The sequence below is a fragment of the Calliphora vicina genome, chromosome 2 (assembly GCF_958450345.1).
Source record: "Calliphora vicina chromosome 2, idCalVici1.1, whole genome shotgun sequence".
In the NCBI taxonomy this organism is placed as follows: Eukaryota; Metazoa; Arthropoda; class Insecta; order Diptera; family Calliphoridae; genus Calliphora; species Calliphora vicina.
Window position 1 is genome coordinate 138,161,578 of NC_088781.1, and position 13,040 is coordinate 138,174,617.

Here is a 13,040-nt window from a genome sequence, read left to right on the forward strand (position 1 = left end):
TGGTCGGTCAAGCCCGACCATATAATACCCTACACTAAGTAAAAGAGTAAAAACATTTTTCTTTTAAAATTTCAATAATTTATATTTTTGAGTGATTTTTGGAAGTGGGCCTTATATGGGGACTATGCCCAATTATGGACCGATCACCATGAAATTATGTCATGTGATTTATGTCTCTATGAAAGTTTACTATGTTGAATTTTGTGAGGATAACAACATTTTTAAGAGATTTAAGCACGTTAAAGTGATTTTCGGAAGCGGATCTATATGGGAGCTATGACTAATTATGGACCGATCCTAACAAAATTTGCTGACATGAATTTTGTATATATAAAACTTATTTGGAGCGCAATTTGAGGAGATACATTTATAAATTAAACATTTATGACCGATAAAGTCCAATTTCGGAAGGACATTTGTATGGGGGCTAGGTGAAATAATGGACCCATTTTAGCCAGTTTCAATAAGCTTGGTCCTTCTGCCGAAAAATATGTACCAATTTTGATCGAAATATCTTCAAAATTGCGACCTGTACTCTGCGCACAAGGTTTACATGGACAGCCAGCCGCCAACCAGACGGACGGAAGGACGGACATCGTTTAATCGACTTATAAAGTGATTCTAAGTCGATCGGTATACTTTAAGGTGGGTGTTAGACTGATATTCCCCACTATGGTGGTGTAGGGTATAAAAACCTAGCTATATTACCGAAAAAGCTTAAGAAAACACTTTTCCTATTACTCTCGTTCATAAAATGAGCATAATCATGTGCATGTGGGTGGGAGAGCTAAAAGACATAAATTTATATATGTGAGAGTATGAGTTCTTTGAACTATTGAGTGTATTTATCACTATTAGTTACTAAGTGCTGAAAGGTCATTGTTACAACACAACAACAATAACCTACAAACAGTTACCATAAACCAAAAAAAAATAAAGAAATCAGCAGCAACAAGATTTGTTTTTTAAGGGTCGTAAGGTCAGCTCATTACAACAAACAAAATAAACCCCAAAAAAAAATCATGTCAAAAAAAATGACAAAACAATGGGTGGCAACAAATTAATTGGCTTCATAGGGGAAACAAAACAACAAATTGAAAATAAGATTTTCCATGTCCTAGCTGCTGCTGACTTTCGTCCAAAGAAAAAAAGGTCCCTTTTTAATAATAATAAGGATCATAAACAAAGATTTTTGTTTTTATTAAATTTTATAGTCATGTGTTATTAAAATCACTGCCCATGTTAATGACCTAATTTTAGTAATATTTGGACGACATTATTTATTATTGGTCCATAACGTTTTTTTAGTTAATAAAGTTGAGAAATATGAAATTATTTAATAAAACAGAAATTATGAAATATTTTAGAAATTTCATTAAATAAATAAGGGTCTTAAATGACAAGGACAGTAACCGCACTAGGTTTTTTTTGAAGATTGTTTGGTAAAGGAAAATTTAAAATTTATTTTAAAAAGAGCTATAAAGTTTAGAAATAAAGGTCAACATGTAAATAATTTAAAATATAAATTGTTTTAATTGAAAATAATGTTTAAAATAAAGTTTTAATTAAAGTTTTTATTAAATATGATAATATTTTTATAAAAGAAAGTCTGTTTTATTAAAGGCCATATATTTTTGATATAATTATACCGTACGACACTCATTAGACACGAACCGGATGATATACGTCTGAAATAATAAATTAAATGGTGATCCTGTTTCCTTTTAAAAGGACTTCAAATTTTCAGAGGAGTACATTTTTAAAAAAATGTTTTAAAATACTTCTGATCATCCTACTATGTCAAATTTAGTGTCAAATAATCAAGAAAAGTTGTAAAATATTTCGTATTATTTCTGTTTTATCCTGTAAGGATCAAAAGATGTCTGAAAAGTCCTTTAACATTTTTATCCTTGAATATCCTTTTAGATTTCCAATAATATTTTTTTTAAAAAAATAGTGAGCTAAAGATCCAAATATTGAATACCACATGCCAACATTTCATCCTTCTATCTTAACTACTTAAGTGTTAAAAAATATTTTAAATTTGAATTATTTGATTTTTTATATTTTATTTTAACATTTCATTCGAAAAAAATATAACAAAATCCGTTGTGAAAAGCAACGAAGAAGACTTTTAATAAACAAATAAAATGGTATAGTCGGGCAACCTACAACCCTACACCGGGTATATGATTATAAAGAGTTTTCTTTTGATATGAAACTTATTTGTGTTGAATCTTATTTGAATACACACATTTTCGGTAGTGGGCCTTATATGGGAGCTATGACTAATTATGGACCAATCGTCACAAAATTAGGTGGGATGAATTGCGAATATATGAAACATATTTGTGTTGAATTTTGTTTGGATACTGACATATTTCAGGGATTTATGTATATTAATGACATTTTAGAGAATGTTGCTTATATGGGAGCTATGGAATATTGTTGACCGATCGTTACGAAATTTGGTCGTGAGAGTTCGGCTTATATAAAACTTAATTGTGCTGAATTTGGTTTGAATATGTTTATAATTAAGATATTTATAAGAGCTTAACTATTTTCAAATAGGCCAATTGTATGGGGGCTAGGATAAATAATGGGCTGATTCTAACCAAATTCTAACCTTTTTCCTTGGGGCAATATAAAGGTTTGTGCCAAATTTTGGCGAATTATCTTTAAACCTGCGACCTGTAGTTTGATTACAAGGTTTACATGGATGGACGGACAGACGGACATCGCTTAGTCGACTGAGAAAGTGATCCTGAGCAGATTGGTATACTTTAAGGTGGGTGTTGGGTCAATATTTTTGTATGTTGCAAACAACAGCCCTAACCCATTATACCTCCCCCCACTATGGTGGTGTAGTTTATAAACATGCACTTTTCTTAATACAACTTTTTTGTATTCTAATAAATTTATTTTTTTATATTTTAATTTGACCTTTATATATAAAAAGGATGAAATTTTGACATTTAGTATAGAATATTTGGGTCTTTAACGCACTATTTTTTTAAAAGGAATTTATTGGCAATCTTAAAGGATATTAAAAAATAAACATTTTAAAGGACATTTTTGACATCTTTTGATCCTTAAAGCATAAAATAGAGATAATGCAAAATATTTAACAACTCTTCTTGTTCTTTTGACATACAATTTGTCATTGTTGGAATAGCAAAAGTATTTTTAAATATTTTTTGAAAAATGTACTTCTTTGAAACTTTGAAGTCCTTAAGGATCACGAAATGAAAAACTGAAAACACAGTTTTTCTCCATTAAATTTATAGTTTCAGACGTATACCATCCGGTTTGTGTCTAACGAATTTTTTCTCTATTTGTCGGACGGTGTTATTATAAATGTTTCAATTGAATATTTAAATAGTATATTAGTTTTTCAAAGAATTTTGCTTTAAAAATAACAGATTTTCTAAAGAGCCTTGGAAAAGTACTTTTACAAATATAAAATTCTTTACAATATTTTATTCAATGATTGATTTTTATAAAAAGTACTTTTTCTAAAAGGTACCTTTTTCAAAGTGTTCTATACGAAGTACTTTATCAAAAAGGTACTTCACAAAGAACTTTATTTAAAAGGTACTTCAAAAAGTACATGTTCTAAAAGTTACTTTACAAAGTACATACTTTATAAATTACATTTAACCTTAAAATTAAAGTACTTTTTCTAATAAGTATTTTACAAAGTACTTTATTTAAAATGTACTTCACAAAGTACTATTTAAAATGTTATTTTACAAAGACTTTTTCTAAAAGTTACTTTATAAAGTACTTTATTTAAAAGGTACTTAATAAAGTACTTTTGCCAAATGTTACTTATAAAAGTACTATTTATAAAAGGTGATCTATAAGAACTTTTTCTAAAAGGTACTTCATAAAGTACTTTTTCTAAAGTGTATCTTACAAAGTACTTTTTCTAAAAGGTATTTCATAAAGTACTTTAAAAAGTACTTTTTGCTAAAGTTACTTTGCAAAGTACTTTTTATAAAAGGTACTTTACAAAGTTCTTTTAACTTCGAAATTCGAAGAGATATTTATCTGAGTATCGAAAAGTATTTTTTCAGCAAAAAGAAAAGTTAATTTAATTTTATATGCCTCTAAGAATAGCCTTTTCAAATATAAACTACTAAAGTATATTTTGCTTTATAAAAGTTACTTTTTCCAAAAAGTAACTTTTGACCCCAGATTTGGAATTAAAAATCTCTGAGTATCAGAAAGAATTTTTCAGCTAAAAAAAAGTTTTCTTTTTATTTTTAAATGACTCAAATATAAAATACTAAAAATATGAAATATTGTACATGTTATTAACAATATTTTTTTATAAAAAGTACCTTTTTAAACTACTTAACCGTTGAGCTAGAAATACAGGTCCCTGAGTATCAAAAAGTACTTTTTGAAAAAAAAAAAAAAAACAAGTAAGAGAGCTAATTCGAGTGTGCCTTCACCCAACTGTACTTCAAAATACAAATTTTAAATATTTGTTGCTATTTAATTTTTTGGAAAAAAAATTTTCGAATTTTTATTTCAAATTTTTTTTTTTAAATTTAAACTTTTTTTTTTTAATTTTAAAAATTTTTTCTTCAAAATTTTACAAATTTTAAATATTTGTTGTTTTTTTAATTTTTTGTAAAAAAAATTTTCGAATTTTTATTTTAAATTTAAAAAATTTTTTTTTTTAGTTTTTTTTTTTTAAATTTAAAAATTTTTTTTTTTTGGTAAAAAAAACTAGGTCCAACTTTTTGAACAAAAACAAGTAAGAGAGCTATATTCGACTGTGCCGAATCTTATATACTCTTCACCAAACTATACTTCAAAATACAAATTTGAAATATTTGTTGTTTTTTTTCATTTTTTGGAAACATTTTTTTCGAATTTTTATTTAATTTTAAATTTTTTTGTTTTTTTAAATTTACTTTTTTTGGTAAAAAAAACTAGGTCCGAAAAACTAAAACAAAAAACTATGGTTTTATATACGTCGTTGCAAACTGAAACGAAAATGTGTTAAGAAAGTAGTTTTGAACAAAGTACTCTTTATCAAAAAAAAAAAAAAAATTTTCGAAGAAGTACTTTCTGGAATTTCACCTCTAAATTATAATTTTCATAAAATAATCCTTGTAAAAATTACTACTGTCAACCTTAATGTTGCAATTAAAGATATCTGAATATCACAAAGTACTTTTTAACAAAGTAGTTAGAAAAGTACTATTTATAAAAATTGCTTTCAATCCTGGAGGTACTTTTTCTAAAAGGTACTAATTTCAAGCGTGGAGTTGGAATTAAATGACTCTGAGTATTAACCAATACTTTTGAAACATAATAAAATGTCTACCAAGAAAGTTGTTAAAAAAGTACTTTTTACAAAAAGTACTTTCAGCACTGAAGTTAGAATAAAAACATTTAAAGTATCAAAAACAACTTTATTAACTAAAAATAAAGACTGTTCATAAAGTTGTACTTAAAAGTACTATTTATCAAAATAAATACTTTTTCCGGAAAAAGTACTTTTGGAACAATCATGTTAGAATTTTCATAAAAAGTATTACTTTGATGATTGGTATTGCAATTAAAGGTCTCAAAATATCACAAAGTACTTTATAAGAAATTAGTTAAAAAAGTACTATTTACAAAAAATACTTTCAACCCTGGAGTTAGAAGTACTTTTTCTAAAAGGTACTATTTTTAGCAGTTAAGTTGGAATTAAATGTCTCTGAATATTAAACAGTACTTTTGCAATATAATGACATGTCTACCAAGAAAGTTGTTAGAAAAGTACTTTTTACAAAAAGTACTTTCAGCACTGGAGTTTAAATAAAAGCTCTAAAAGTATTAAAAATAACTTGTTTACCTAAAACTAAAATGTGTTAAGAAAGTATTACTTAAAAAAAGTAAGCATTGTCAAAAGAAATACTTTATTCCCAAAAAGTACTTTATTTACAAACATTTGTTGAGTTCCTCATCTAAGTTAGAATTTTCATAGAGTAACCTTTGAAAAGATACTACCTTGTTGTTGCAATTAAGGGTCTCTGAATATCATAAAGTACTTTATAAGAAAGGAGTTAAAAAAGTACTTAATTTCAATCCTGGAATTAGAATATCAAAAACTACTTTCTTAAGAAAAATAAAATTTTGCTAAGAAAGTACTTTTCATAAAGTAACCTCCGAAAAGGTACTAATAAGATCTCAGAATATCAAAAAGTACTTTTTAAGAAAGTAGTTAAAAAAGTACTATTTACAAAAATTGATTTCAATCCTAGAGTTAGAATATTTATAAAAACTACGAGTATCAAAAACTACTTTCTTAACAAAAAAGAAAATTTTACTAAGAAAGTACTTTTCCGCAAAAGTAATTTTTTCAAAATAAATACTTTTTACGAAAAAGTAATTTTTTAACATTATTGACAAACAAATTTTGGAACTCAAGCTCCAAATTAGAATTTTCAAAAAATAAAATAATCTATAAGATTTTACCTTGGAGTTTAAGTTAAAGGTCTCTAAGTATAAAAAGGTACTCTTTCAACAATATTTATTACATTTTACAAAAAGTACTTTCAACTTAGTTTAAGTCTATCAAAAAGTATCAAAAACTATTTTTGCAATAAAAATATGTACATGCTTGATATGAAAGTACTTTTTCTGCAAAAGTACTTTTTTCAAAATAAATACTTTTTCAACATAATTGACATAAGATATTCATTCCCTTGGAGTTGAAATTAGGAATCTCTGAGTATCAAAAGGTACTCCATCAACAATATTTATTATCTTTTACAAAAAGTAATTTAAACTTAGACTTAAAGTATCAAAAACTACTTTTGGAATAAAAAAATGTTAGCTATGAAAGTACTTTTCCGTAAAAGTACTTTTTTTTAAATAAATACCTTTTCCGAAAAAGTACTTTTTTATTATTATTGACAAATAACTTTTGGAATTCCTCCTCCAAATTAGAATTTTCAAGCATAAAACGTGTTCTATAGTAGTAGTAGCTTGGAGTTGAAGTTAAATGTCTCCAATTCCAAAGTACTTTCTCAACGAAATGGCAAAATTATGAAGAAAATAGTTTTTTACAAAAAGTACTATCAACCACAGAGTTAGACTTAAAATCCATTGTGTTACAAAAATTACTTTTGGTATAAAAAAAGTACTTTAAGAATATTAATTTGTTGTCGCAGAAATATTAGAATTATAGCACCAAAAATAGAATTAAGTTTTTTAATATCAAAAAAGTACTTTTTGAAAAAAATACACATTTTTCATGGCCAATGGAAAATTTTGATTTCCGCTCAATTTTAATATATAGAAATAGGTAGTAGATAGTAGACAATTATTATTTTGGAATAAAAATAAATCTTTGCTATGAAAGTACTTTTTCGAAAAAGTACTTTTTTCAAAATAAATACTTTTTCCAAAAAAGTACTTTTAGAATATTATTCTGTTGTCGCAAAAATATTAGAATTAAAATTTAAGTTTCTTAATTTTCAAAAAAGTACTTTTTGAAAAAAAATACTTTTCAAACACAAATTCTTTATGGCCAATGAAAAATTTTGATTTCCGCTCAATTTTAATTTAAAGAGAAGTAGTTTTTTTTAATACAAAATTTCGATTCCAATCCTGTACCTCGTTTCTGTATTGTATGTGAGAAACTTTTCATTCGAAACTATACTTTTAATGTATTCAGTTTAAACATTACCTAGTCATCCTGTTAAAAACTGAATGACTGCTAGAATTTTTAAATTTTTTTGCGAAAACTTCTCCCAAGTTACAGAAACGGGGTACAGGTGTTAGAATTAAAGTTATCTGAGTGCCAAAACTACTATTTTAACAATAAATTAGAATTGAGAATACAGTGCTTAAGTAAAACGGTTGTCTGTTACTTCCTTGACAACTTATTGAAGATATTTGCAACTGTTAATTTCATTTCAAATTATTTCCTTAAATTCTCCAAGTGTAAAAATATATTTTCTGCACTTTTCTGCCACATTTCTTAAGTAGCCCTCTTCTACGTGCTACAAGTATATGTTAATAAGACAAACAAATAGTGGAAATATGTATATATTTTGTTATACTACAATATAATTTTGCCTTTATTATTGCCACTGTCAAAATTTATTTACCAACACGTTTCTCTTGTACATATTTAGATGTTGTTGATTTGCTGGGCAAAAAGCAGCAACAAGGTGTTAATGGCTGTTTTTTTTTGCCATTAAATGTCAAAGATTACCAAAATAATTATAAGAGAAGGCAATAAAGGAAAAACTAAGCAAAATTTAGAGAGAAAGTCAAGGAATTAGGTATGAAGAAATCATAATTTAAATATAAAAGAAAAATATAAAAATTTAATACATTTTAATAATTACTGTGTGTGTAAATCTAGCTCCCTTTTAAAATACTTAACCGATATTAATTATTTTTATCAATAATGTTTGCTAAATAACCTAAACAATTTGGTATTGAAAATCAGCCAAATCTGTGAAGTAGAAAAATAGTTGTATAACAAAATGTGACACAACCTCAAAATCTGTTTTTGTCATATAAATTTTCTTATTTTATTTCATTTGTCTTATTTTAATGCAAAATTTAATGGAAACATAAGTAGCCAGTTTCAATAATCTTCTTATTTAGTGTAGAAAAGTAATAAGTGAAACATTTAATTGAATTATGGGTAAATTTTTAAAAAAGAATAAGAAAATGTATATGAAAATACCTTGTCTTACATTTTGTTTTACAACTTTTTTTCTACTCAACCAATTTTGCTGATTTTCCATAGCAAACTGCTTAGGTTATTAAGCAAACATTTTAAGTAAAAATAGTTAATTTCGTTTAAGTATTTTAAATGTAAGCATGATTTACACACACAGTAAAACATCGAAAGATTGAGTTAGAATTTGAATTAGATGTATTAAATTTGTTATGTTTTAGCTTTACAGCTTAATTAGTTGGTCACATTTGTTCAAGTAAATCAATAATTTATTATCCATCCAGTCACACACACACTTAAGTTGTTACACTCAAACACCAATTTACACAATGTTAAGTAAATTTGTGAATTGTTGTTTTAAGATTCCACAGCTTTATTCTCTCATTATGCTTTTAAATACATATAATTATTACAAGCAGAAAAGGTAGCAAAAGAAAAGAGATTGTAGTAAGAATTCAGGTGAAATTTTGTACTTAAATAAAAACAAATAAGAAGTCAATCCCGACCAAGTCAACACAGTTTTCTTTTAAAATTTAAAAAATTATGGTTTTCAGAAATGAGCCATTTTTACATAGAAAAACTATTGGGACAACAGCTTTTCAATATAGAAAATCTGTTTGGGACAACAGCTTTTCAATATAGAAAATCTGTTTGGGACAACAGCTTTTCAATATAGAAAATCTGTTTGGGACAACAGCTTTTCAATATAGAAAATCTGTTTGGGACAACAGCTTTTCAATATAGAAAATCTGTTTGGGACAACAGCTTTTCAATATAGAAAATCTGTTTGGGACAACAGCTTTTCAATATAGAAAATCTGTTTGGGACAACAGCTTTTCAATATAGAAAATCTGTTTGGGACAACAGCTTTTCAATATAGAAAATCTGTTTGGGACAACAGCTTTTCAATATAGAAAATCTGTTTGGGACAACAGCTTTTCAATATAGAAAATCTGTTTGGGACAACAGCTTTTCAATATAGAAAATCTGTTTGGGACAACAGCTTTTCAATATAGAAAATCTGTTTGGGACAACAGCTTTTCAATATAGAAAATCTGTTTGGGACAACAGCTTTTCAATATAGAAAATCTGTTTGGGACAACAGCTTTTCAATATAGAAAATCTGTTTGGGACAACAGCTTTTCAATATAGAAAATCTGTTTGGGACAACAAATTTTCTATAGAAAATCTGTTTGGGACAACAAATTTTCTATAGAAAATCTGTTTGGGACAACAAATTTTCTATAGAAAATCTGTTTGGGACAACAAATTTTCTATAGAAAATCTGTTTGGGACAACAAATTTTCTATAGAAAATCTGTTTGGGACAACAAATTTTCTATAGAAAATCTATTGGGACAAGAGTTTTTCTATAGAAAATCTATTGGGACAAGAGTTTTTCTATAGAAAATCTATTGGGACAAGAGTTTTTCTATAGAAAATCTATTGGGACAAGAGTTTTTCTATGGAAAATCTATTGGGACAAGAGTTTTTCTATGGAAAATCTATTGGGACAACAAATTTTCTATAGAAAATCTATTGGGACAACAAATTTTCTATAGAAAATCTATTGGGACAAGAGTTTTTCTATAGAAAATCTATTGGGACAACAAATTTTCTATAGAAAATCTATTGGGACAAGAGTTTTTCTATAGAAAATCTATTGGGACAAGAGTTTTTCTATAGAAAATCTATTGGGACAAGAGTTTTTCTATAGAAAATCTATTGGGACAAGAGTTTTTCTATAGAAAATCTATTGGGACAAGAGTTTTTCTATAGAAAATCTATTGGGACAAGAGTTTTTCTATAGAAAATCTATTGGGACAAGAGTTTTTCTATAGAAAATCTATTGGGACAAGAGTTTTTCTATAGAAAATCTATTGGGACAAGAGTTTTTCTATAGAAAATCTATTGGGACAACAAATTTTCTATAGAAAATCTATTGGGACAACAAATTTTCTATAGAAAATCTATTGGGACAAGAGTTTTTCTATAGAAAATCTATTGGGACAAGAGTTTTTCTATAGAAAATCTATTGGGACAAGAGTTTTTCTATAGAAAATCTATTGGGACAAGAGTTTTTCTATAGAAAATCTATTGGGACAAGAGTTTTTCTATAGAAAATCTATTGGGACAAGAGTTTTTCTATAGAAAATCTATTGGGACAACAAATTTTCTATAGAAAATCTATTGGGACAACAAATTTTCTATAGAAAATCTATTGGGACAACAAATTTTCTATAGAAAATCTATTGGGACAACAAATTTTCTATAGAAAATCTATTGGGACAACAAATTTTCTATAGAAAATCTATTGGGACAACAAATTTTCTATAGAAAATCTATTGGGACAACAAATTTTCTATAGAAAATCTATTGGGACAACAAATTTTCTATAGAAAATCTATTGGGACAACAAATTTTCTATAGAAAATCTATTGGGACAACAAATTTTCTATAGAAAATCTATTGGGACAACAAATTTTCTATAGAAAATCTATTGGGACAACAAATTTTCTATAGAAAATCTATTGGGACAACAAATTTTCTATAGAAAATCTATTGGGACAACAAATTTTCTATAGAAAATCTATTGGGACAACAAATTTTCTATAGAAAATCTATTGGGACAACAAATTTTCTATAGAAAATCTATTGGGACAACAAATTTTCTATAGAAAATCTATTGGGACAACAAATTTTCTATAGAAAATCTATTGGGACAACAAATTTTCTATAGAAAATCTATAGGGACAACAAATTTTCTATAGAAAATCTATAGGGACAACAAATTTTCTATAGAAAATCTATAGGGACAACAAATTTTCTGTAGAAAATCTATTGGGACAAGAGTTTTTCTATAGAACATTTATGGGACAACTGTTTTTCTATATATAGAAAATCTTTTTTTGACAAAAGTTTTTCTATATAGAAAATCTGTTTGGGACAACATAGTTTTGAGGATGTTGCAGCTACAACTTTTAAATTTTCTTTTATAAATTGATATGAAGAGTTTTAATATGAAATTATTCGTATGTTTTATAAAACATTTTTTTGTTTTCTTATTGTGTGTCTACTTACTTTTTGTAAAACGTTGAAACGTATGCTGAAAACTTATACGAAAGATGCGAGAGTGATGGCAAAATGTGATGTTAAACTTTTGGTTGGCTGGTTGCTAATAGCTGGTAGAAATTAAGCTGGAGGTCGGGGAGTTTAAACAGGAGTTGCTAAATCTTGGGTAATAATGTAAGGTATTGTTGTACACCTTTTTTGGAATTCAAAACTTTTCGTTGCACTTAAGGCTGATGATGATGATGATGATAAGGAGGGAAGTTGTAACACAAAATTAATTAAAATTTAAAACACTTGCACTTTTTCTGTTGAACTTTGGTTGTATTTATAAGAAACTATTTAAGGAGAGGATTTTTTAACCGATTTTTTTTTAAATTTTATTCTTTTTTTAAACTTTATATTAAAGTTTTGAAGTTATTTGTTTTAGTTGCTGTTTTTTTTTTTTTTTTGGTTTTCACAAAACTAATGACTCATAATAATCATACACTTCCGTTTATTGCACAAGATAAACGACTTCCGGTTTGAATGTAAAAAGTTTTTCTAGCAAAACGCCTCATACACATGTTTAGCTTTTAAATTATAAACTAATTTTAGTGATGTGGTAATTGTTGTTGCTGTTATAATAATTAAACGGAAATGTTTTTGTTGTTGTTAAACACTAAAACACTTAAACACACACATATACATATAGGAGGAAACCAGGAAACGGAAACTCTCATACACAAAACTAAAATTTATGAAATTTTCTAAATTTGTAAAAGTTTGTTTAATCTAAATTTGTATTGATTTTTTTTTTTGTTAAATCTAACAAAAATTTGTTGGTTTCAAATTTTTTAATTTAAAAAATTCTAATTTTTTTTTTCAAATATTTTTTAATTTTTTGAATAAATTTTTTTTTGTTATATAATTTCTTTCTATTTAATAAACCTTTTAGAATTTTTTCTTATTTTTTTAAAATTTTTTTTTCACTTTTTCTCTCCTTGCCGGGTATTTAATATTTTCTTGCGTTCCTTTATGGTTTTCTGCTGGTATTTCTTTAAATTTTTCATTGCATACTTTTCTTTTTTTTATTTACTTTACTTTTTTTCTTCTAGCTTGTTTCTAATTATGCTTGTTGACCAACGCCACCAACTACACTTCCGTTTCCGCTCATTATTTGTACACGTTTGCATATGAAATTCATGCTGTTTTTGTTGTTTTCACTTTATAATAATAATACTCGTATAATGTTGAGTTATTTTCACAATTATGAATATTTTATT

The 13,040-nt window shown here is 26.4% G+C and overlaps 1 protein-coding gene across 1 annotated transcript in view; it reads right to left on the reverse strand.

Annotated features, from left to right (window-relative positions):
• GABA-B-R1 (gamma-aminobutyric acid type B receptor subunit 1) overlaps window positions 1-11,881 on the reverse strand; it is a 279,241-nt gene extending 267,360 nt beyond the window's left edge. Inside the window, exon 1 of the mRNA XM_065500985.1 lies at window positions 11,788-11,881. The gene's annotated coding sequence lies outside the window, so the exon portion shown is untranslated. The remainder of the gene's footprint in view (window positions 1-11,787) is intronic.
• Between the last annotated feature and the right edge of the window lie 1,159 nt (window positions 11,882-13,040).